Below are 25099 nucleotides of genomic sequence, written 5' to 3'. Positions count from 1 at the left end.
ATCATGCTTATGCTACCTTGTTGTTGTTTCAATGTTTGTATGTTTGTGGGTATGTTGGGAAGCTTTGAAAACCATGTTATTTCTGGATGGTTTCCTTTCATGTTTATGTTTGCAATTTTGAGATTTTTCTTGCATGGGTGTTTTGGTATTACTCACCCTTGGAGAGGGCAGAAGTGACCAATTTTGGGAAAGGTCTGTTTAGTCGGACTCCAACCGGTGTGGAGTCTCTTCTCAGTATGAGAAGAGGGAGAAAGGGTAGGGTGTTATGGGCCCCTACCTGTCAGCACAAACCTTGTATGATTATGGTATGTTGAAATGGAAGAATGGAAGTTTTTGGTATATAGCTCCGATTGGGCATCTGTTTGGTGTTGTGCTCGACTTCTCCTGGTTGGAAGAATCCACCTTTCCCTAGTTTTGATTCATTGTGAATCGCTTTGTGAAAACCTTGTATGAGTATGCATGTTTGAATTGTTTCTTGGACATGCTTGTTATCACCTGATCAGATTTTGTTTCCTCCACGGTTCGTAGAAATGTGTTGCTGAATTGGATATGGAACCCTCGTTGAGGGTCATGAAGGAAATTTCATTTAAGTGTTGTAATTCAGGATTGAAATCCTATGTAATTTGTATCTCAAAACTTTGTTGGTTTGGCAACGAAGCCAGGTTTTCTTCCTAATTCTTTCTCGGCTGAGCCTTTGAATTAGGTTGGCCAATAAAATTGGTGTTTGAGTATAATTAGTTATTATGTGACTTAATCGTGATTTAAATTTAGATGGATGTGCATCAAAAATAGGATGGAAATAATGATGTTGATTTAATTTGGCAAAATTTCAAGTTTTCTTATATGATGGAAACGAAAATTCTATTATGAATGAAAGATTAGTTTTTGTGATTAATGGGGTTAAAACAATTCTTGCATTGTGGTTAAAATGGATAATTCAAATTCAATGTAATGGTAATGTTGTTTGCAATGTTTTGAATATAAGTGTATAGAGGTGAAGAGTTAATTTTTTTATCGTAGAGAATGAATTGTTGAGATAATGAATTTGCAATTTGGCTCATAGTCATGTTATGAATATTATTCTGAATGATAAGATACTTGAAAATTTGTGAGCTATATACATAAGGTATCTCCAATTTTCTAAATCCATGGATGAGGATAGTCAGATCTCTTTCATATATCTCCTTATGTGTTGTTAGTGTTGAGGCTATTAGCCAAATGGAGAAAAGAAAAAGATCATCAATTTAGATTATCAAACATAGTTAGGATTCTCTAATGTATCATTGCAATAGATATCGTGATGCCTTAGACTTTGGTAGTAGAGAGAACAAATAGAGGATATATAAGTTATAAGATATAAAACATAAAGCTTGATGTAGACACACAATTTACTCTCTGGATTTTACATGGAAGAAGTGGAAATAATATCTACTAATACAGACCAATATAATAATCAGGGAATATATTGTAGTATCTTCTAAATAAAGTAAGAGAATACCTAATTTACAAGTAAGATATAACATAATAAAATAATCTAAAGTAAGCACCTAAGGTACAAATCTCTTTCATTCAAATCAAGAGTCAAAAAGAACTAATGATGAATTCCCTAAGTGAGGGTCGACCCAGCATATGGATGGGACATTTAACAATTAAATAATTAACAAAAAAATATATAACGTCGAACAAGTTGCTGCCTATTAAAAGATAGGCGACCAAGTTGATGCAAGGTTTTATTAAATGCCTTGTATGGAAGAAGGAGGATGGGGGACCCACCTCCCCATCATCCCCTCCCACGCCCTCCAAGATTGCTAAGCGCATTTAGCACTTTCTAAGCCTGACATAGGTCAGGGAATGTCTTGTCACCCCTGCCTCCTTAGTCGCCAACCTTGGGTGAAGGTCCCATCTTGAATGGAGCACGAGCTTGGAGGTAAACAAGAAACTTTAAAACAAAAATGTTTAAATAAACCATGGTATGAGATAAATTTCGCATGGGAGAAAGTCTAGGGAGGGGGTTAGTTAGCACGCGGTTTAAGGTGGATAGGTGCTTGGGTAAGAGGGAAGAGTAGCATATAGGGTTAAGAATAGTGCATAGTTAGTAATAATGAATGTTTAGAGATACAACTTTAGGCATGATCCTTTTATGAGGTGTTTAGATAATAGAGTTATAATATTCTTGGGGTAGTTAGTATATTAAGTAGGACTTTAGTTCTAGTTTAGTGGTTAGCTGCTAGGAATGTTATTATTTAAAAAAGATCATTAGCAACCTTGTATGTTTTATGTCAGTAAGTTTAGTTTTGGTTAAAGGTTGTTAGTTTAGTTTAGTATCATGATAATTTTAAATTTAAGATAGTTTAGATTTAGTTTTAATTTAAATTAGTATTAGACTCGCTTAATTTTTAAGTTAGTAGAAACTTAATGTTAGTTTAGTTTGTTAATTGTTTTTAAAGGTTTCAAAATTTAATATAAATTTAGTAGTTTTAGTTTAAGATAGTAAAGTTTTATTAATGAAATTTGGTTTGATTTTGATTTATTCAATGTTAGATATATTATTAATGTTATTTTAGAATAAATCTTAAATTTTAAATGTATTTAGATTTTGTTAATAACTTGGAGTTAGTATGTTTTGTTTGTGTAAAGCTTTTAAATTAAGATAGTTAAATTAATCAATAGTTTTCATTATAAGTGTTTTGATTTCAAAGTAAATTCGGGTATTAGTTTTAAATTAAATAAAGTTTTTAACCAATAAGTTATTAACAATTTGTTTGTTTTATCATTGAATATATATATCATATTATGTGTATGTGGCAAATATTTAATAACTTTATTTATTTAAAAAAAAAAATTGTGTGTTTTTGCCCTCGTAGTTTGTGCATGACAGTCTATAAATTGAGACACATTTCATTATTCACAAGTAGATTACTAATAAGTTGTGCATTAAGACATTCAATCATCCAAAGTTGCAAACTTGCAAGATTATGGATTAAGACAGACTTAACTATTCATAGTCAATTTATAGATTTAACTATCCACAAAACAATAAACCACAAATTGCTTATTTTTCCGTCTTGAAGGGACTAGATATGAAATAGATGCTTATCATATAGTTAATCATTTATAGTCAAGAAGCTAATTTGAGATGATAAAGATCATCTAACTTTTAATGCCTCCAACCTTGAATTAGATAATCTACTTTACATTTGCCTAATGGCACATTTGAATCTTTGCAAGCCCTATTAAATTTAATGTAGATTGCTCCTAAAATATGTACTCATGATAAAATTGTCAAGATACTTGAATTCTACAAAAATAAAATTAAAAATATACCTTTTACAAAATCATTCCTATATAATTCTAAATACAAAACTCATTTCTCCCTCAAATACATATGACATCAAATGATTCATAAATAGAAAGAATAAGAACATTTAAACTCCTCTTTTATGTTTAATAATAAAGTCAAAATTATTTGAAAAATGTATTCTTGATTTTCAATTATAAATTCCTCCTCCTCAAATATCCTCATGAGATTACCTGTGTCCTCAATTATTCCACAAATATATTCTTGCATGACATTCAAACCTTGACGAAGGAAACACCTATAAGTAATCTTTAAAAGGTTTTTTTTTTAAAATGTACTATTGTTCAAGTGGATGACCAAATTCTTCACATTTCTAACTTGCAAGGTGAAAAATGACTTTCATTTCCTCTCTAGGAACTATGCCTTCTTCTATAGGCTCTTGCATTTCTTTATCTTTTAAACAAGTTGAGATCATGATTAATGTGTTGTAGAAATGTGTATTTTAGACAAGCATTTCAACATTTGTCTTTCTTTCCAATACAATCAATGGATTGCATATAAGATATAAGTTTACTTGGCAAGATAGACAATTGCACCTCTTCTTAGCTTGAGCACTTCATAGAAAATAAATGGCATTTACTATGTATATTGAGTTTTTATTTTCTAAATTGTTACACCTTTATTTATTTAACATCTCATCAAATAGTCCCATACAAAGCAGGAGTTTTGTTTAAACTTAAAAAAAATGCAATTTTTATTGATATTTCACTTGTTATCATTCTCATAAAAAAAATGATGTCCTTGCATTGACAATATACAAGCACAAATTTTGCAACTAACTTAGAAAAATCTAATTCCTCCAATAAAATTTGACCTTGATTTTTTAGATTCCATTGAAGGCATCTTTAGTAGTGATCACCTTTATGAAATCTACAATTTTTCACAAATGGATTGTGGAAATCTGATAATGTTAATTGACACCCTTAATGGGAGGGAGTTATGTCACAGATCTAAACAACTACCAATGTTAAGGATCAAGCTTATGAAAAAAGTTGCAGACTTAGCCTTTCTCAAGCATTGTAAAGATGCTAAAAAAATACACAATTGAAGCAAGAAAATAACTTTCTTTACAAATGGATTGTGAAAATTTGATAATGTTAATCAATGCCCTTCATGGGAGGGAGTTATGTCACAAATCTAAACAATCATAAGTGTTAAGGATCAAGCTTATGAAAAAAGTTGTAGACTTAGCCTTTCTCAAGCGTTGCAGAGATGCTAAAAAATACACACAATTAAATCCAAAAAAAAACTTTCTTTGCAAATGGATTGTGGAGATCTGATAATGCTAAAAAATGGTGATCACCAACAAATATTCAACAACCATTTTGGCTTACCCTCTATGCTTGATTCATATACAAATGATCAATTTGCTCTAATACCAATATAGAGAAATATTTATGTTTTATACCACAAATAATAACAAAAGTAAAGAGGAATTTTAATTATAACATTTCATCTCTCAATATACCAACTTTATAAAGTAATAATTCTCTTGGTTTGAGAATAACTTCCCAACCACCACTCTGTATCTTCCCACTCAACTAAGTAAATTGAAAACTAACTTGTTATATATAACCTTTAATTTCCAAACAAAATTCTTGGAGATTTGAAATCAATGAGATAAAAGAGTACAAATTATAAGTTTTTTTGGGGGAGATTAGTTCCTAAGAGTCTTTTTCCATCAATGTTATTGTGTTGATAGTCTTGCTAATGCCATCGATAAAGTTTGACAATGTGACCCCTTCAAGAAAATATTATCCTAAAATAAAATACTATAGTTATCTTTGAAGACATAAGCACCTCGAGAAGACACCTATTGATGCATGTGTATATTTGGATTTGAAATGAGTATTAACAATGTTATATTATTACTTTTCATTAATATATTGAAGTTAAATTAGTTGTATTGTTATTACAATAATTCTATATAAATTCATTTGATTTAACTTTATATTTGTATTTGTAATGTGAGTTGAACTTGGTGCAAATTCACATCACTTAAAAGTCTTCACCCTAGCCACACCGAAGACAATGGTTGCACTTCATCTTCATTAACTCATCCAACCCAATCTATCACCTTTGCTAGTTGTTGACTCCAACGCTTTAGTCTAGTTTATTCATAAACATGTGTGCCACAAAGATGTCTATGCCATGCATGTGTCCTATGAATCTCTTGACTGGAGATGGTCATTGTGGTGTTGCACCTTCTAATTTTTGCAATGTAACATCCTTTTCATCCACCAAATTTAGGAGGATGCACAACCTCTTGATCTTCATCCTTTTTCCTTCATTTTCTCTTCTTAGCTATTGAGACAATCTTGTGGAGAGATTTCAGCTCTCTCTTGATCATCTTCACAGGCTTCGAGCATACTTGTTATTTGGTTGCTTCGTCCATCCACCATTGTTATCCATGTTGCAGGTTCAACTCTCTTTCTCTCACTTCAGTGGCTTGCTTATTCATGGTGGAGAAGGAGAATTCTACTTGCACTTCTTTCTTGTCTTTAATCTTATCATAGTATCATTATTTTGATTTATGTCCTTTCCATTATCTTGTATATCACATCTCTTACTTACCCATGGAGGTGGAAACACCAAAACGAGGGTTTAAATGTGAACAAAATCTTAATCAACATCGCCCAATATCTCTATCTATTCTTGTGTGTGTGGGTGAAATGGGAGGAAATTAGGCATGTTGGAGCCTTCATTTGTTGGACCATTTTAAGTATTTCTCCATGTGCTTTTAGTTTATCAATCATCCATTTCAGTGATTTCTACATTGTCATGTGCTTTAGTTTTTCATACACAATTAGTAGAATGTTGTTTATTTGTTTAGTTTATTTTTGGTATGATCATTCACACTAATTGTACAAGACACTAGTGTGCCACATTTTTGTCTTGACCCAAATGTTTTTCATGAACAACGAGGGTGTGAGATTGGTCACAAAGACCTTGTCACTTATTAATTTGTTCCTTGTTGCTAAAATATTATTATCTAGTGAACAATATCAATTAAACACACATGTATCATTCTGGTGAGAAAACTTCTCAACACTTTTCTTGAAGTAGGGAGAAGGATATTAAGTGGGCTCGAGAGGATCAATCACCTTTTAGAGTGGTGTGATAGTCCTACTCTAGAGTATCGATAATGAATTTTATTGTTAGCAATTAGTGTTGGCTTATAATTAGGGTAAGGGATTATGTTGATGATAATTAGTTATATTATTTATAAGTCACATCATAGCTAATCATTAGAGTAATAGTTTTATAATTAGAAATAGGTTTTGGGTTAGGGTTAGTGTGAGAGGTGCAATTATTATTAAGGATATGATTAGAGCTAGGACTAAAGATAAGTAACGTTAGAATTATAATTATAGTGTTAGAATTAGAAACATGGTTAGAGCAATGGTTAGAGTCAAAACAAGAGTTAACTTTAGGGTTATTGTTATACAATTATTGTTAGGGATATGATGAGAACTAGAGATTAGCAAAAAATAATCAAGGTTTGAAGTAAAGTTAGGGTTTGGGATAATATTTGGTTTAGGTTAGAGCTAGAGATAGAATAGGATTAATTATGTAAAAGGTTATCACTCAACCTATTTTATAGAGTTACAATTCTTTCAAGGCTTAGGTTATGGTACAATTAGGGTGAGGATATAATCAAGGTTCAAATAGGGTTTATAATTAATTAGTGATAGCATTCAATTAGAATTTAATTAGGATTACTATTCAATTTGCATTCGAGTTAGTGTTATTTAATAAAGCTTAGGGCTAAGGTTGGGATATAGGTTTATTTTGGGAAAAAATGCAAAAATAACATTCTTTTATCAACATGTTTTCTCCTTGTCCACTCATGTAGTTCCCAAAGTATTGTGTAGCTCTTCCATGAGCTTTATGTCACAAGGTGCTTCAAAAAATTTAGTGAGAAGGACCTCAAGACCAATTATTTCCCCTAACTCATATAATCCTATATGACTAGAGTCCTTTGTTCATGAGGAATATTGATCTTAATGTCCCTTTTAGGTCTCATTCATTCCCTATGAATTTGGGAATCAATATACCTAGTTCATAATCTATTTCTTAACATTAAAGTCCATTGAATTAGCCTCCTAAGTCAAATTCGTTTGTAGATCATGAGTGTTCTCTTATGGTCGCATTTGATTAGATCTAATCTCTCAAGGAGAACTTGAATGACTATAAAGGTTTTCTTAGTGAAGAGAATGTCTACCTTCTAGCCAACTCTCCTATTAGTTATCTAGGATATGATCATCTCACTTCAAAAGGGCCTCAAGATGTTGATGGTATTAAGTAGGATAGTAGAAGCTCAAACATCTTGTGCTTTTCTTACTTTCTTATTAACACAATTTGGTTCTACTAGTTTACATATTGGTGTCACAATTCTCAGCACATACATTCACATGGTTGAAATGGGTCCTAATATTGATCCTTAATTTGGTAGTCCCATTACTATAATTAGTATTTTTAAGTTTCTCTTGGGGGTATCCTATTCTACATCCAAATTCTATTATTGTCACTTCCATAGTTTGTGCATCTACCATTAACATTGGTGTTGGTGTTAGCACTAGTGCTTGTGTTGGTGCTATTACTCATAGCTTCCCTACTAATCATGTCTCTTTTGGCATGGGTAATCTACTTTCACTTCCTATAGCTAATCATGTTTTTCGTGACACCATACAATATATGAAATGAATGAAACAACAATTAGTTAATCTCACTTGTGCAACGAATCATGCATCTCTTGCTTCATATTACCATTTTAGTCCATTACCTTTACATGATCCAAGGGGTTGAAATCTCAAAATTTGATCCCAATAATGGTGATAGAGACCCTTGGTTACATGTTCTCTATACATTGTAACTATCTACATAATTAAGACTACATTTTGGTCAAGCTATTTTATTGGTTTGTTAAATGGAATGTACTAGAATAATATAGCTCTTAATCTAATTAATACTTCCATTATTTTAACTAGTTAGTCTATTTATTTGGATAACAACTCTTGGTTAACATAAGTAGCAAGGTCACCATCGCCAACCTTGCTCATTGTAAACAACAATCAAATAAGAAGTTAGCAATCATTACATCTAAATATTAATCTATATCTTCAAAAATTAACTATGTTATACCTCATAGTGAGCTCTAAAAAATGGTCATTGGAAACTTGTATCCAAAATTAAGGGAGGAGGTCTCTCTAAACAAATAGCTTTCATTCTTTGATCCTTTTACCACTCTCGTTGATTGTCAAGATATATTTTCTCAATTTGGGGCTGCAAACTCAAATCCTCATGTTTATAGTCTTAGAGGGGCATCTTTCTCAAATGGTTCTAGGGACAATACATGTGTGGCTAAAATCATTATAATCTCTTAGGAGATTGAACTTCAATGTAATTAAGTGTAAAAAAAATAATGAGATTATTACTTGAGTCTACAACAAAAGATACTAAAAACCAACCTAGTAACCCTTAGATTCAAACTCTCATTGATAACATGAAATATCCTCATTGGCATGATGGTTCTAAGTTTTTTCATCAACATCGTGTGCCCTATCACAACACTTAGTGTTGTATATCTATGCTAGATCTAGACCAAGTCTATGTAGATGATGGTGTCATCAAGCTCAAAGATATGAATTATAAATTCAAAAATTCTATTGACAAGACTAATAATGGGCTACATATCTTAACCAATCTATTCCCTCCACTTTGGATAAATTTATCTCTACATTATCCACTCCTTCATTGAATGACTATCCTTATGTGAACATGGTCACCATCACTCAAATATTTACTTTGAGTTATAGAACTAAGATAACAGAAAAAGTTTTTACATATCTTGACTCACCATACCATGGTTGGTCCTCTCCTCTTTACATCATTGTGAAGATTAATGGAAATACCATAAGAGATATTATGGCTGATCCCTTATGAAAGTTCATTATGGTCATGGAGGAGGTCCTCTTTGTTAATGGATTGCATTAGGTGAGATATGATAAGTGTTAGGCTAACATTTGTACAATTAATGATCTTTTTATCCTAATTGACAAGGGTCAGTCTCTTCTTTTCCTCTAGAAACATCCAAAAAAAGTCATATGGATTATTTCAAGCTTATCAAGCATATTACTACTAACCTTGAAAAAAGAGAGGAATTACATAGGAATAGCTTAAGAGAAGCTACAAGAAGTTGGATCTTCCTTGTACTACTAAGAAGTTTTCCTTTTCTAAGCAGCCAACTTCTTCTACATTATTTCCAAAAGGATAGAGTTGCATCTTTGATAGTAAGAGGAAAACCAAGGTATATATTGGGTAGAACAACACTCTAACAACCCAAAATGGTTTATTTTTTAATTCTTCTTTATTGTTGAAAAAAATATAGAATACTCTTATCATAGTTGATGTTCTTGCCAAAAATATTTGTATAATCATCAAGAAAGACCTTACATTCCATTTCTTTAAAAATTAATTCCTTTCCAAAGAAGATGTTACCATCAAAAATTGGTTGTGCAATAGAAGGGGAATAGTGGAGGTAGCCTTACCTCAAATTCTTCCCAAACTAATTAAACTATTCAAAAATATTCTACCTAAGGCTTCCACAAGTATTATTAATATATATGAGGATAGTAGGGTCTCCTTTTATAATTCCCTTATCTACTCCAAAGATGTCCTAGGAACTCAATTGACCATGATCAAGCATCTAATTATTCCTACAAATTCTCTTATCATGTCAATCCTTCTGGGAACCCCAATTTCATAAAATAAATTAATTAGGAACTCCTATCTAGCCCTAGCATAGGATTTAGAATTATTAATCTTGAAACCATTCCAAAGACACAACACCTATCCATAGAGTATATAATTTCATGGGTAGAAACCACAAAATTAAGCATTTTCTTGCTACGTTTAAATCCTTTTTCGTTGCAATTAATAAAACCATCTAAGAATTTTTGGTCATATTCACTAAAACTTTAGAGAAAATATTATATCCAGTGTTGAATAGGTTGATAGATCAAAATTCCCCTGATCTATTAGGTTCTTTCATATTGGAGATTAAGGCAAGGAAAGTATTGTTTATCTACTTCAGTAGTCTACTAGTTCTGAAATAATATTTAGTTTCCATAGTAACATCATATCATACAATGTCTAGAAGTCTTGGAAACGAGCAAGTGAGAATCCTTTCAATCCCGGTACTTTATAAGCACCCATAGAGAAAACAACAATCTAGACTATCTCTTCATTTATCAAACTGGAATGTAATCATTATCAGTAAGAATAAGAGCTTGTGGGAGATAATATAGAAGTTATTCCTTAAAAGGAACGATGTTTATTTCTACCATCATCACTGTTAAGTATTTTTAAAATAATCCACCAGTATTTTCCCTAGTTGAGAGTCCTTAATGATTTCTTAGTTCAATTCATGTTTCAAAATCTAAACAGTATTCCTTTTCCTATGTGTACTTTCTGATATGTAGAAAAAGTCAAGATCATATTGCCTTGTTTTATTCATTCCATTACAAATCATTGCTTCCAATAGATCACTTCCCTTCTTAGGCTCTCTTTCCATCTTCTTCTCAAATTTTCTTCTTCATAGTGTGATGTTTATGAATAATCCCCTTAGTTGCAAATCTTGTGTAGATTCAAGGTTAGAGATAATTTTCTTCTTCTAATTGAAGATGCCTCTAAAGTAGATCTATTCCAATATTTCACTTGCTTCATTATTACGTCCATTTTTTGTGACATACTAAACATTCTTGTTATGTATGGATGAGTGTTCCACCAGTTTTGAAGACATGCTTCGAAATCAAAATGAGACACCCACATAAATTCATAATAGAGGGGATGATGTTTTCTTGATGATTTGTCAATCCAATCTAGAAGAACTGGATTATGATTGAAATTGTTCTTGGAGGTTCTTTAAGACTAACATTGCAATACTTATCCAATCTAGCAAAGCTAATGAGTCTATCTAACTTAACTTGCATTGGGTTATTATCTATGGTTTTGCAATGATTTCATTCTCCAAAATACCTCTCTTGCTAAAGAAATCCACCAAATATTAATTTTCATTAGATTAATTTATCGCCTCTCCCAATTTATTTGAAGGAAAAAAGGATGAATCAAAATCTCTATCCACCATCATAGGGACTCCATATCATCAACAACAAAAGTAAAGATCTCCTCCCAAAGCTCCTAGTATATTACAAGCATAGACATTAAATAAATATCATGAGTAGTTAGTTGAAGTGAAAGTAACAACTAAGGTAATTAGGAGAAAATTAGTATATATCCTCCTTGATTTTATTAGGGTTCCACATGGAGAACACTCTCTCTAATGCTCCATTGGCATCACTCATGAAAAATGAAGAGCCTAACCATATTTTGTTTACAATAACGGTGAAGGCATGTATAGTCATTTTCACTTATTGTAATAAAATAATCTCCACTTTTCTTTTGAACATAAAAATTCTCAACTTTTGTTACTACTAATTATTGCACAACCCCCTCATGTTCCATGAGAGAAATTTCATTTTCTATATTTTTTATTTTTATCAAGGATCATTTTCCTTCTATTATCCATTTCCTTACTAACTCTTTTTATCCTAGGATCTTGTTTGAAGGGTGACTACCCTTATTTTTTGATCCCACGTCCACTTTCTTAGCTCTAGTTTTCTTCTTCTGGGTTGTCCACTCTTCCTCCTCCGTGGGAAATGAACTTCTAGTGTTTTCACCTAGGGAGGTAAGGTTTCTTGGAGTCAAGGATTTCCTTCTTCAATACTAAGGGTTCAATCCTTTCTAGTACACAACCTTTCTAAAGAGCCTTTGGGATCTCCCCTATAGTTTTTCTAGCAGTTGGAGTAGACTAGACAATCTCCTTCCTCCAAATTGGTATTATTTATACAAGATCACATTTCACCTTTTAAAAGTCTTAAATTTTTGGTGTATGAATTTATTTTTAATAGGGGAGATATATTTCTCTAGAGGCTCCATTAATTTTAGAATCCTATCTGAATGGGTAGCACTTTGATCCATCCTTAAAGGGTTTTCGTGCAAGGGTGTCTAGGTCAAATTTTGTCAACTAGGGGCCAATATGTAATTTTTTATTGTGAGTATTATTTTTGATGTAATAAGATCTATTTAGACCATTTGTAATGATCCTAGGTCATATGGGGTAAAAATGCAAGTTTTTGTCAAAGTTGTAAAAGTTGCAAGAAAGTTGCCAATAAACTTTTCTTGCAAAAGTTATCAAAATATAAAATGTTGGCTATTAGTTGGGATTTGAAATTTGGCTAATAACTATTTGGAGGGTTTCCAAATTACTAAAATATATTTTCTACATTAACCAAGGCTATATTTTGATGCACTCTATGGAGAGTTTGAAACAATAAAACTATACCTATTCTTGCATTTTCAAATTTTCCCTCTATTGCGGTGATTGTAGAGAAATATTTGACCTCTTTCTAGTTTGAAACTAACCAGAGTGGCTAGGATTCTAAATTATATTTCTTTTGGTGGTGGTTCCATCCTTTTTTATTGCATTTTGTGCAATCTATAGCCAAATTACTAAACCTCATTATGAAACCCTGGTTTCAAGGATTTGGTGGAAGAAATAATGTTTTGTAGGTCATTACACCATAAGAAATTGTATAAATCAATGGAGTTTCAAAATTTACATGTACTTTAAGGCTATGAAGGTTCTAAGAACAAACTATTTAAAGAAAATGGGAGGATGCCCTAACCTAATATTCCTTATGTATTATAACAAGTTGACTACCTAGAGTGAGGGTTTTATCAACTAGTGATGGATTCTTTATTCTAGTTGATGAATTGATTAACTCAAACCTCGTGTGATTTTTTCAAGCCCTACGAGTGAAATTAGAATTTTTGAGTTAGACAATCTCTGAGTTTCTTTGGAAAAATGGCTTAATTAGGCCTAGGCATCATTTATTAGTCAAGTGTAGAGTCATATGTTTCAAAGAATCCTTATCCTAAATTTATATATGTTATTTAATCCCAAAAAGGGTATCTAAATTTGTGTTCATCTTGTGGGTATTAGGTTTGTCTCGAGATTTATGTCCAGATTATTAATTAGGGATACTATAAGGAATTGAGCCTATTTGTGGGGAGAGACAAGTAGTTTGAGAAAGCAAAACCTTGAGGGTTCATTTTTGGTCTAAGCATACTATTTCCACTATATCCTAGATGTCACCAATATAATGAAATGTGTGAAGCATAAAAGCATCATAAGGTTTTGTGGTTTATTAGGAGCGTAGATATATTTTCAAGAAGTGTTGAGTTCAAGTGAAGGGGGAAAACTAGTATTTTGTTAGTGACCCAAAATTAGATGATACAATGTTCCTTTTGTTATAAAATTGAGGGGAGGGGACAAGGGGTGAATTAGTTATGTCTTGTTATCTCACAGACCCTTCAAACTTATCAACAACATCAAAGCATCATAAACATCAACTTCAATAAATCCAATTACTTAGTGCAGTCATTAATCAACTCTTTCAAACACTTTAATCCAAACTAATATCAAATTGTTCCTTGCATTCCTAACTATCAGTATATTTCTAGTTATTACCTAGTGATATATTAGTTATTACCGAGTTATAGTCAACTATTAAAATATAAAAAAAACTTATAACACAAATAATATTCACACAAATTTGATACCAATATTTAACATGGAAACCTTGTTAAGGGAAAAACCACTTAGGACCATCAACCCAAAAATTTCACTCTTTTAAAGAGAGCTTTGCTAGGAGAAAACCTTGTTAAAGGTTACATACACTTTGTTAAGGTGAGGTCCTTGTTAGAGGATTTCACAAAAAGATTGTCTAGACCTTATCACTCCCTATCCTTGACTAAAAAGAATGGCTTCATTTAAAGAACTTACAAACACTACTAATCGATGGTACCATATGCTGGCAGGATTTTATAGACTTATTAGGTACACTTGGTACTTCCCAAATTTTTTGGTACAATGGTTAAACAATAATAGTATAAAGTGATATGTTAAGAATAGAAACTACATTTTCTTGTTCAGATCTTTTTTCTTGCTCTTTCATGATCTCTTGCTTACTTGGCTGATTTTTCCTTTTTCAATTCTGCTTCTTGACTTTCCTCTGCTCTGCTTGGTTCACCTGGCTCAACTCTTTGCTCTTTATTTTTAACAACTTTTCTCTTCACAAAAAAATGTAATCATTCCTCCAACTCTTACTTAGTAGGTAACCAACAACCTACAAATTGTCTTGTTCTTCTCCTTAAATAGTTTTCTCAATCCTTCTAGATCCTTCCATCTTTTGTTGCTTAATCAGAATCGTCAATCTTAGGTTCACAACAAAATTCCTTCATAGAATGAATTTAAATACTTGAAAAACATAAATTTACATAGAAATTTGTGTGCATCCTTATCTTCCATCAATTCCTTCATTAGATTCTTCATGAATTTTCTCAGCCATAGATCTTGTAACAAACCTTGAATCTCTCTTTAACCCTTCTCAAACTTTCCATATTTTCATCAAGAGTTGGCCTCAGATTCTAGTTTTACAAACTTATTCATCTGGTTGTCACTTGGTAAACATAAAATTTACTCAAGTAACATATAAACTAGTTAATACTGACTTACTTAGGAATTATTGTGTTTTCCTTCTTCCTTTACCAATCGCCAAGGCAATATTGCAGTCACTCAATGAATATAGTCTCCCTTCATTAACTTTGTGACTTGATTAACCTTGTATTCTTCAATTCATTGCAACAATACATGATTGTAAAATAATCAAACCAATAGTACATAATCATTGTCCAGCTCATTCAAGTACCCATTGTATACCTTAAATATCAACTCTATCTTCATTATACTTTCTTCAAATCCTCTTTATCAATCTAATGATATGATACTTTCTTGAGTTAACATTATGTCTAGCCAACTAAGACTTGACATCAATGAAAATATAATGACTGATATGACTCTTTTACATACATTCATAGCATCATCGCCTAACAATCTCTCACTATCAATTACAATTTCAATTGGGGCTAATAATGTCCCCCTTTGGTACTAAAGACAATACATAACATAATATTTTGCATTACTTAAAACATTACATAAGATAATCAAATGTATGCATTTACAAAAATACAAATATGCAGTTTTGGTTCTCCAAACTGGTACTTGGTCTATATCTTTTGCAACATAAAATGCTTCAACATCTTCAACATTACTTCCCCTTTGATTGTGATTTCTTCTTTTAGATTCAGTCTTCTATCATCTTCATTATGTAGCAACATCTCTATAACACTTTCCCTTTTGGTAGACTCTCTTCCTTTTGTTTTGACTATCTTCTACATATCATCCCATGCATGTATTCTCTTCTTTTGGTATCTTTTCCCTTTACAGTATGATCTTCCCCTTTGACAACAATGCCAAAGGTCATTATAAATTTCATCATGAAACTTATAAGACCTTGTAGTTATCATTCACTAGTACAAGAACAATAATATGTGACTAAAAAAACCACTAAAAATTGTATATAAGTGACTAAACTTAGTCATATGACTAATAATAGTTAATATTGAGTCATTTATAACACTACTAAATTTATTGCTAAATAATTTTAGTCGTTTATTTGATCATTGATTTAGTGGTATATTTAGTAGTCTATCTAATCACATATTTAATTGTATATTTGGTAGTTGATTTAGTCACATATTTAGTGGTATATTTAATAGCATATTTACTCATATATTTTGTCACATTTTTGGTATATTTAGTAGTATATTTATTAGTACATTTGATCACATATTTAGTAGTATATTTGATCATAATAGGCACAATGGAATTGAACCACCATCCTCATGCTTGTAAAGTAGATGCTCTTCCATTGAGCTAGTGCCCTTAAAAGAATCATACATTATGTAGTTTTCTACATTTTCTTTGTTCTTATCTTTTAAGTTAACCTCATTATAATTTCTTTAGTGATTTATACCTAGTTTATATTTATAATTAGTTTAAATTTATCCTCATTTAAAACCACCATGCCAATAGTGCTAAATGAGTGAACAATTAGAAATGTTTGGACAGAGGGATGAAAACATAGATGCATAAGACAATGAAATTGTATGAGAAAATTATCGCCAATAATGACATCTAAGAGCAGCACTGAGTATAAAGTGTCTTCATTCCTACAATGTAGCCATGCCATTAGAGAAAGGTCTTGTGGGGACAACCAATGAGCTATCTCAAGAATATAGAGATAAGAATTATTTTTGTAGCATTGAATGAAGGTCAAAAGACTCAATGAACTTCAATATCAAATACAATTTTGTACCTCCCTACATAATCGTATTGATTTTCAATAATGTGAATGACAATGACCTTTTGTTTTAAGATAGTGATATCAATTAAAAAAATGATATGAATGAAAAAAAGAATTAGATATCTAAAGATGAAAACAACTTGTATAATTCATGGCTAAGTTATTTTCTTGTTATATACAATTGCTTCTCCAAATAATAGTTTGACATCATTAGTGCACCCACTCCTCAATATTAAAAAAATAGTAATAATTTTTTTGTAAAGACACAAAAATAAATATTGAAAAAGAATAATAGTAAAATTATTTTGGGGATGATTCAAAATTATAAGCATAACCAAATGATGCTTGAAGCCTACGATATTGAATGATGCAAAGACATAACCAAGATTTTTGTAGAATACAAACGAAATCTTCTATGATATGTTTATCAGGTAGGGGATGCACAAAAGATGAGAGTTGGAGGTGCACAAGATGTGACTCCTAACATTTTGTGTTCCCCTAACAAGAAGGATACAATTTATGCTACAATCAAGGGCAATAAACCCACATATGGTCTCATTCTTATTGAAACTACACATGAAAGGAGCATTAAAAAAGCAATCTTATTGAACGAATATGGAACACATTTCCAACTTATGATGGCTTAGGTGTTCAAGGACATTCATGTTTTTAAATTTCAAAGTTGGGTATCAATATTGATGGATAAATACCTAGTGATGTAAAGGACATTGCTCTAAATTCCCTAAGGAGTCCTCAACAATTGCTTCATGCAATTACATCATAAATAGCTCAAATTTTCAATCTAGTAAATCAAGAGACTAAGAAAATTGATGTTACAGAAGATGTTGAGAAACTAAGGTACAAATATGTGAATAATAGAGTAATGGATATTACATCTCCTGATGAGAGTTCATATAGTTAAAGTAGAAGCAATGAGACATATAATCAACTGTATGAGAGACACAAAGAGAATGCACAACAATTAAAGAAACTGAAGATGCATTGAATAAAGTTGCAAAGGAAAGTAAGGCCAATGAGAAGTTGACAAGGAAAATGCATGGCAGTGACAATGGAGATGTAGGTTATTCATATGTTGTTGGAGACAACATTCAAAGCTTAGGAGGCTTGAGATAATTTGAGTTGGATTTTGCGTCAAAAGATTAAGGACTAGTAGGGTTAAGGACAAATGCATATACAGTGAAGAGAAGCAAAATATGCATTGTAACATAAATGGAAAAAGATTGAACAATTTGATGACTGCAAGATAAATTTGGAATCAATATATACAACTCTTATCTGATCAAATCTGGTTGTTGTGGTATCCTTGGAAAAAAATCCTCTAGCTACTTGTGAATATTCAACAAACATAATAATTCAGAACAATGCAATAGAGGCACATAATCTCATTGACAAAGAAGTAGTTATTTTTTACTAAAGCTGAGGTATCTGTCTTTATATGTTATCAGCCACTCCATAGACTCTTCTGGATTCAATGGGTAAAAGTGGCTTGGAAGGACCTGAAGTAGTTGATGTTGTAGAGAAGAATAGAGAACTAATTATATTGATGGCAAGAGCTAGTGCACAAGATCCTTCAACAATTCCATAAATTTTTCACATATCTGCGACACTAGAATATCATGTAGGCATTGAGGGTCCAAATGCTAGATTGGGATCAATATTGGAAACATTGGAGTTTTTCTTGAAGCTCTATGGGTCAAAGGCAAGTATTTTGGAGGACTATTCAAAAGCAATCAATCAAGTACATGTTCTTAAGGAATTAGTTGGAAGTGGTCATGCATTATTGAGTAATGCTTATGTCTCACTACCAAAATACGAAAGGACTACATCATATTGTCTTTTTGTGTCTATAGAATATGACAAAATAACTTTGGAAAAATGGTTTCTTGAGCTTAAGGTAGCAGTTCATGAAGCTCAAAAGTTCCTATAAGAATGTAAGAGGGTTAGAGGTTTGGTTGATGAATGGTGGGAACAACCAACAACAACAAAAATTTATTGGGTTAATGTTGATGGTCAAAATGTTGTTGGTTGGATTGCACACGTGAAGTAGCTCCGGATGGCATTTTATTGATAAGTAGGTCCTGGACTTTTTTAGATGAAGTACTCAAATTTGATTATGTTGCATTTTTTAAAAAGGTGAATAGTTTCCATACAAGATTGGGCCAATGAAGTCACCTCATGATAAGTACTAGAAACTACCCATGACATACAATCGTGGTACATTCTAAAGGTCAGTTTTCATGCAACTTTGGTAGAGAACAATAAAACATAGTGACTTGGCCTCACAATAATTCATGCAAGATTTGTCATCAAAATAACACTGGGATTTTCATGGTTGCTTCTTTCAAGGTTCACTATATAATACAAGAGCCAAGCCAAGCTCAATTGCCACCTTAATTGATATTTCACTTAACAAGCATGTCATGTATTCCTCAAATAATATTGTTTCTTGTGTGCAATGTATTTTTAATGTTAAATTTAGGGCAAGTGCAACTCACTGTTCTTTTGAAACCTTGTTGAGGACTATACTCAAATTGGACATATGTTAGTTGTCACCTAAATACACATTTAGTATTAGTTCATGACAAGGCTTCAACCTGGGACATTGCTTTATAAGAAGTGGCTTCACTTAAGGGTCTATTGTTACAATACATTTTCTATCATTTTATGTGATCAAACTTTCACATGTTACTATGGTGAGGCATAATTCCCAAGAGTGAATTTTCACTAGTCCGACGCAAAAAGAAAGGGTTATGAACCAAAGGTTGAGCCAAAACCCATTAGTTGAGGCATTGGAATGTTAAAAATGAAACACACACTACAACAACAATTGATCTGATAGAAATTTCATAACAACTTCATTGGTTGTTACAATTAATTATTAGAATGGATCCCATTAAGGAAGAGTGTATACAACATTTTTTCATTTTTTAATCTCTTGGTATGTCATATGTAAAAAATAAAACACAGACTACAACAGTAATTGATCTAGTATATGTACATGGAGGAAATTTCATGACAAATTCATTGATTGTTAGAATTTGTAATAGAATGGTTCTCATTAGGGAAGAGTTTAAATTGCTTCTCACAACAGTTTGTTCATTTTTGAATCTCCTAGGATGTCATATGCAATGCAATGGATATTCAATCCTATATTCAATAAAAAATAAAAATAAAAAGTTTTTTTTTGAAGGGTCTAGAAACTTCCATTCAATTAGTAGAGAACCTACGAGATTGGATATAAACATTTTTCTCAATTTGGAGATTTGGAAGAAAGTAACAAGATAATAGGAAATGGCTATTCAAAATTTTAGAAAATATATAAAATCTCGGTATTTCCATTTTAAAACACAACTAAAATAAAAAATATGAAACTTTAAAATGTAACATTAAATACAATATATCATATACACAGTAATATATAACTCATCTAATAATTGATAAGTAGGAAATAATTTCCACAACAAGTCAAATTGTGATATTGTTATCAATGTGATTTTGAGTCAAACCCATTGACCCATGTTTCATGAGTAGTGATTCAACATGAATCCATCTCTTAGAGAATAAATGGAACACTTAACACTCATTGGATCTAGGTGATACTCAAAGGGGTGAAGCACCAGGCCTTCCCGGGAGGTCACCCATCCCAGTACTACTCCAACTTGAGTGTGCTTAACTACAAAGTTTCCTCCATGGTTAAACCCAAAGCTTGCAACCTCATTTGAAAAATCTTCACTAAGTGTTGTGCCTTATGAACCATTCATTAGAAAGTCCCTTAAGCTCATCAATTGATAAGTAGGAGATAATTTCCATAGCAAGTCAAATTGTGATATTGTTATCAGGGTTTAACTGTGTGATTTTGAGTAAAAATCATTGACCCATGTTTCATGAGTAGTGATTCAACATGAATCCATCTCTCATGAGAATAAATGGAAAACTTAGCACTTATTGGATCTAGGTGATGCTCATAGGAGTGAAGCACTGGGACTTCCAGGGAGGTCACACATCCCAGTACTACTCTAGCTTGAGCGCGCTTAAATATGGAGTTTCCTCCATGGTTAAACCCAAAGCTTTCAACCCAATTTGCAAAACCTTCACCAAGTTTTGTGCCTTATGAACCATTCATTAGAAAGCCCCTTAAGCTCATCAATTGATAAGTAGGAGATAATTTCCACAACAAGTCAAATTGTGATATTGGTATCAGGATTTAACTATGTGATTTTGGATCAAACTCATTGACCCATATTTCATGAGTAGTGATTCAACATGAATCCATCTCTCATGAGAAAAAATAGAATACTTAGCTCTCATTGGATCTAGGTGATGCTCATAGGGGTGAAGCACCAAGACTTCCCAAGAGGTCACCCATCTAGTACTATTCCAGCCTGAGTGTGCTTAACTATGAAATTTCTTCCATGGTTAAACCCAAAGATTGCAACCCCATTTGCAAAACCTTCATCAAGTTTTGTTCCTTATGAACCATTAATTAGAAAGCCCCTTAAGCTCATCAATTGATAAGTAGGAGATAATTTCCACAGCAAGTCAAATTGTCATGTTGCTATTAGGATTTAACTGTGTGATTTTGAGTCAAACTCATTGACCCATGTTTCATGAGTAGTGATTCAACATGAATCCATCTCTCATGATTATAAATGGAACACTTAGCACTCATTGGATCTAGGTGATGCTCACAAGGGTGAAGCACTAAGACTTCTTAGGAGGTCACCCATCCCAGTATTACTCTAGCTTGAGCGCGCTTAACTACGAAGTTTCCTCCATGGTAAACCTTCACCAAGTGTTGTGTCTTATGAACCATTCATTAGAAAGCCCCTTAAGCTCATCAATTGATAAGTAGGAGATAATTTCCACAAGAAGTCAAATTGTGATATAGCTATCAGGATTTAACTGTGTGATTTTGAGTCAAACTCATTGACCTATGTTTCGTGAGTAGTGATTCAACATGAATCCATCTCTCATGAGAATAAATGGAACACTTAGCACTCATTGGATCTAGGTGATGCTCATAGGGTAAAGTACCAGGACTTTCGGGGAGGTCACTCATCTTAGTACTACTCCAGCCTGAGTGCGCTTAACTACAGAGTTTCCTCCATGGTTAAACCCAAAGCTTGCAACCCCATTCGCAAAACCTTCACCAAGTGTTGTGCCTTATGAACCATTCATTAGAAAGCCCCTTAAGCTCATAAATTGATAAGTAGGAGATAACTTCCATAGCAAGTCAAATTGTGATATTGCTATCAGGATTTGACTATGTGATTTTGAGTCAAACTCATTGACCCATGTTTCATGAGTAGTAATTCAACATGAATCCATCTCTCATGAGAATAAATGGAACACTTAGAACTCATTGAGTCTAGGTGATGCTCATAGGGGTGAAGCACCGGGACTTCTTGAGAGGTTACCCATCCCAGTACTACTCCAGCCTAAGCACACTTAACTACGGAGTTTCCTCCATCTAATAAGTATAATATGTATTAGGATTTGTATTGCAAAAATTTAAATTACATACCAAGTAGTCAAAAGCATGAGCTTAGAAATTCCAAAAAGGGAAAGAAATACTAATACATACTTCATGAATTCAACCAGTAACAAGCTCTAATATTTTAGCATCATCCAATGGACATCTCAAAAGCTTCTCTTCAACATTAGAACAATTAGACTCATTTGCACCCTGCAATAAAACCCCAATCATTATTGTCTGCCCAAGAATGATGAAATGGAAAATCAATGATAGTTTGCCATCCAAGAGCAATAAAAAATCTGAACCGAGACCATTTTGAAACCCTCAATGTTAAGGGTTTAGTAATAAATTTTTTAATATATCTATTCTTAATCATTTAAAAATTCCAATACTCTAGATTATGTTAGTAATTTTAAGTCTTTTTCATTTGAATTTTTTTGGGGATCCATTGGATATGTGCAAAGGGAGAACCATCGAGCCCTAGCATGATAGTTTAATATAAATCAATGATTGTAACTGCAATTCTACTTATTTTGACAATCATTGTAATAGTTTAGTTTGATTACATATGCATTAGTATGAAGTCATCTAATGATGAAATGAATTGAATGAGATAGAATTAAATGACGAATTCAAGTTGCAAACTAAGGAAATATTATGGTTCTAATACTCTAATTTTAGATTCTTTGTCTAAATTATAGTCTATGATTGTCTAGACATAACAATCAACATTAGCTTTCATTTTATTGCCTCTATAGATTGGGAGAAGATGGTCATGTCTTCATGAATGTTCTAATTCTCCTATTGTGAACTAAAATGCATTTGGAGAAGTAGGGAAAAGAAATATTGAAGCCATTTTATAAGATGTAGTCATAACTATCTATTTTTCATCCCTTGTTTTGGTAAAAGAAGCATAGTTTTTATCCAAAATCTAACCGAAGTGATTATCTTACTAATATTGTATGTGGAAGATATGAACAATTGTTCATTATAGATTATTGTGACCAGAAAAATCAACAATTTTGTTAAGTATTGCTTCTTTTAAATGTTAAAAAAGGATGAAAGTGACATAATCATATGGTAAGAGGGCCTCTCTCTTGCTTTGGACCATGGTTCCAATGGATTCTTATAGTCTGATTATATAGTGATAGTTTTAATTGTTTAAATTTAGTAACAATAACAATCATATTATCGAATGCAATTCTTATGTTTTGGAGTTTGTCTCGCTTGGTGTATCCAGTATCAATGGAGTTTAGATGTATATGTCTTGAATATTTGGGAACCACATGGAATATTTGGAGGGGTTAGAAGTTCTTTGAAAGATGGAGTTGTTTCAAAATAGATTCTTCATGTTCCATGTTGTGATCAAACAAGGGGACAATCCTATTGAAAGTATGTTTGCCAAATGAATATTGGCATGAATAGTATCCTTATGTCCAAATGTGTTTTAGGATATCATGTGCTATAGAAAGCAATATGGAAAACATGTTGTTGATCAGTTAAGAGTATTTTAAAGGTCAATTGTTAATGATTTAAAAATTGAATTAAAAGTAAAAAGAATTATCATATGTGGTGTGTTGTATTAAAATTTATAGAAGGTAAAATGAATGAGATTTTACATGTACATATTCAAGACTTTTTATATTTGTATATAATATTTGCCCTATATAACTTTAGTTTTACTTAACTTCAGTTTTACTTAACTTCATAGCCCCAATATTGACAACAAAAGGAAAAGAAATACAATTATATCATTTTAGAAGATGCTATGTGTTTGGATCACTTGGAAAAATTGAAACAAAACATTAGTATAATGTGCTCCACCATATATGTTGTGAAGAATACTGAAATGGCTGCAATATTCAAATAATTATGATAGATACTACTACACAACAGAAGGTCACATCAGGACAAAGTGGAAATTGTAGTTCTTGAAGGTGATTTCCATTTTCTAAAAAGACTTAGGTCCTGATGTGACCTTTTGTATAGTAGTATCTATCAAAATTATTGGAACATTAGAACCTTGTTCTATTATATTCAGATATGCTCACTATTAATATAATATTTTTAAAAAAATAAGTGGTGACTATCGTTAAGAACTTTTAGATAAGAAAATATTACATATATGCCACTAACATTAAGAACTTTTAGTTAAGAAAAAATTGCATATGTGTCACTTGTTATTAGCTTAGCTAAATAGAAATTCCATAAGAATAAAACTTATAATTAAGTCAATATACTAATTTTTTTTTTAAATTAAGGAAGAATGCAATAAAATAAAATAAGTGAAAAGACGGACCAAATCCTCAAGAAGCCATAAACAAGATTCCATCATATCTTCACTTAAATAGGGAATAAAGGATTGAGGTCCTACCTTCTCAGCTTCAGAAATACAATTCCAAGTGATCAGGTGTGTCCAATTGATAGCCAATGGTATATACACAACATTGAAGATAACACTAATGTTGTCTCAGTGAGGTGGATTATACACATGGTACTTGTTATTAAGTGGACATGTATGCGCATGCTCCACTTCCATCCCACATTTTGGCTAACATCTCATTGCAAGATGCTACAAGTTTATGTAGAGAAAGATGCATTCAAATCATTATTTATTCCTTTTTTTTAAAATGTTGCAAACCTTACAAGGTTGAGCTAAGCTATTATAAATAGTCAATAAATGTACATGAATATAAAAGAAGCAACCTTACTAGCTAGTGAAGTGATCAAGGATCTATGTTCAATGCTCTCAAGTAGGGTACTTTTTAGTATTCGTAATTTGGTAAATTTTAGAAAAAATTTGCTAGTAATTTGGCTAATAATTTAAGATTTAATGCAACCTAAATCACCACATTTTTATTAAATTTAGTTCTAAAATATTTAATATCGATCAATAATTTATTTTATTAAAAA

At 31.9% G+C, this 25099-nt stretch overlaps 1 pseudogene; it reads left to right on the top strand.

The window, feature by feature from the left end:
* The first annotated feature begins 17000 nt into the window (after positions 1-17000).
* On the top strand, positions 17001-18778 carry LOC149552345 (AUGMIN subunit 5 pseudogene; annotated as a pseudogene).
* The last annotated feature ends 6321 nt before the right edge of the window (positions 18779-25099 follow it).

Source organism: Cupressus sempervirens, chromosome 6, assembly GCF_028749045.1.
Source record: "Cupressus sempervirens isolate cs-2001-9-10 chromosome 6, ASM2874904v1, whole genome shotgun sequence".
NCBI lineage: Eukaryota > Viridiplantae > Streptophyta > Pinopsida > Cupressales > Cupressaceae > Cupressus > Cupressus sempervirens.
Note: the sequence above shows the minus strand (reverse complement) of the source record. Positions and strands in the feature narration are given on the sequence as shown.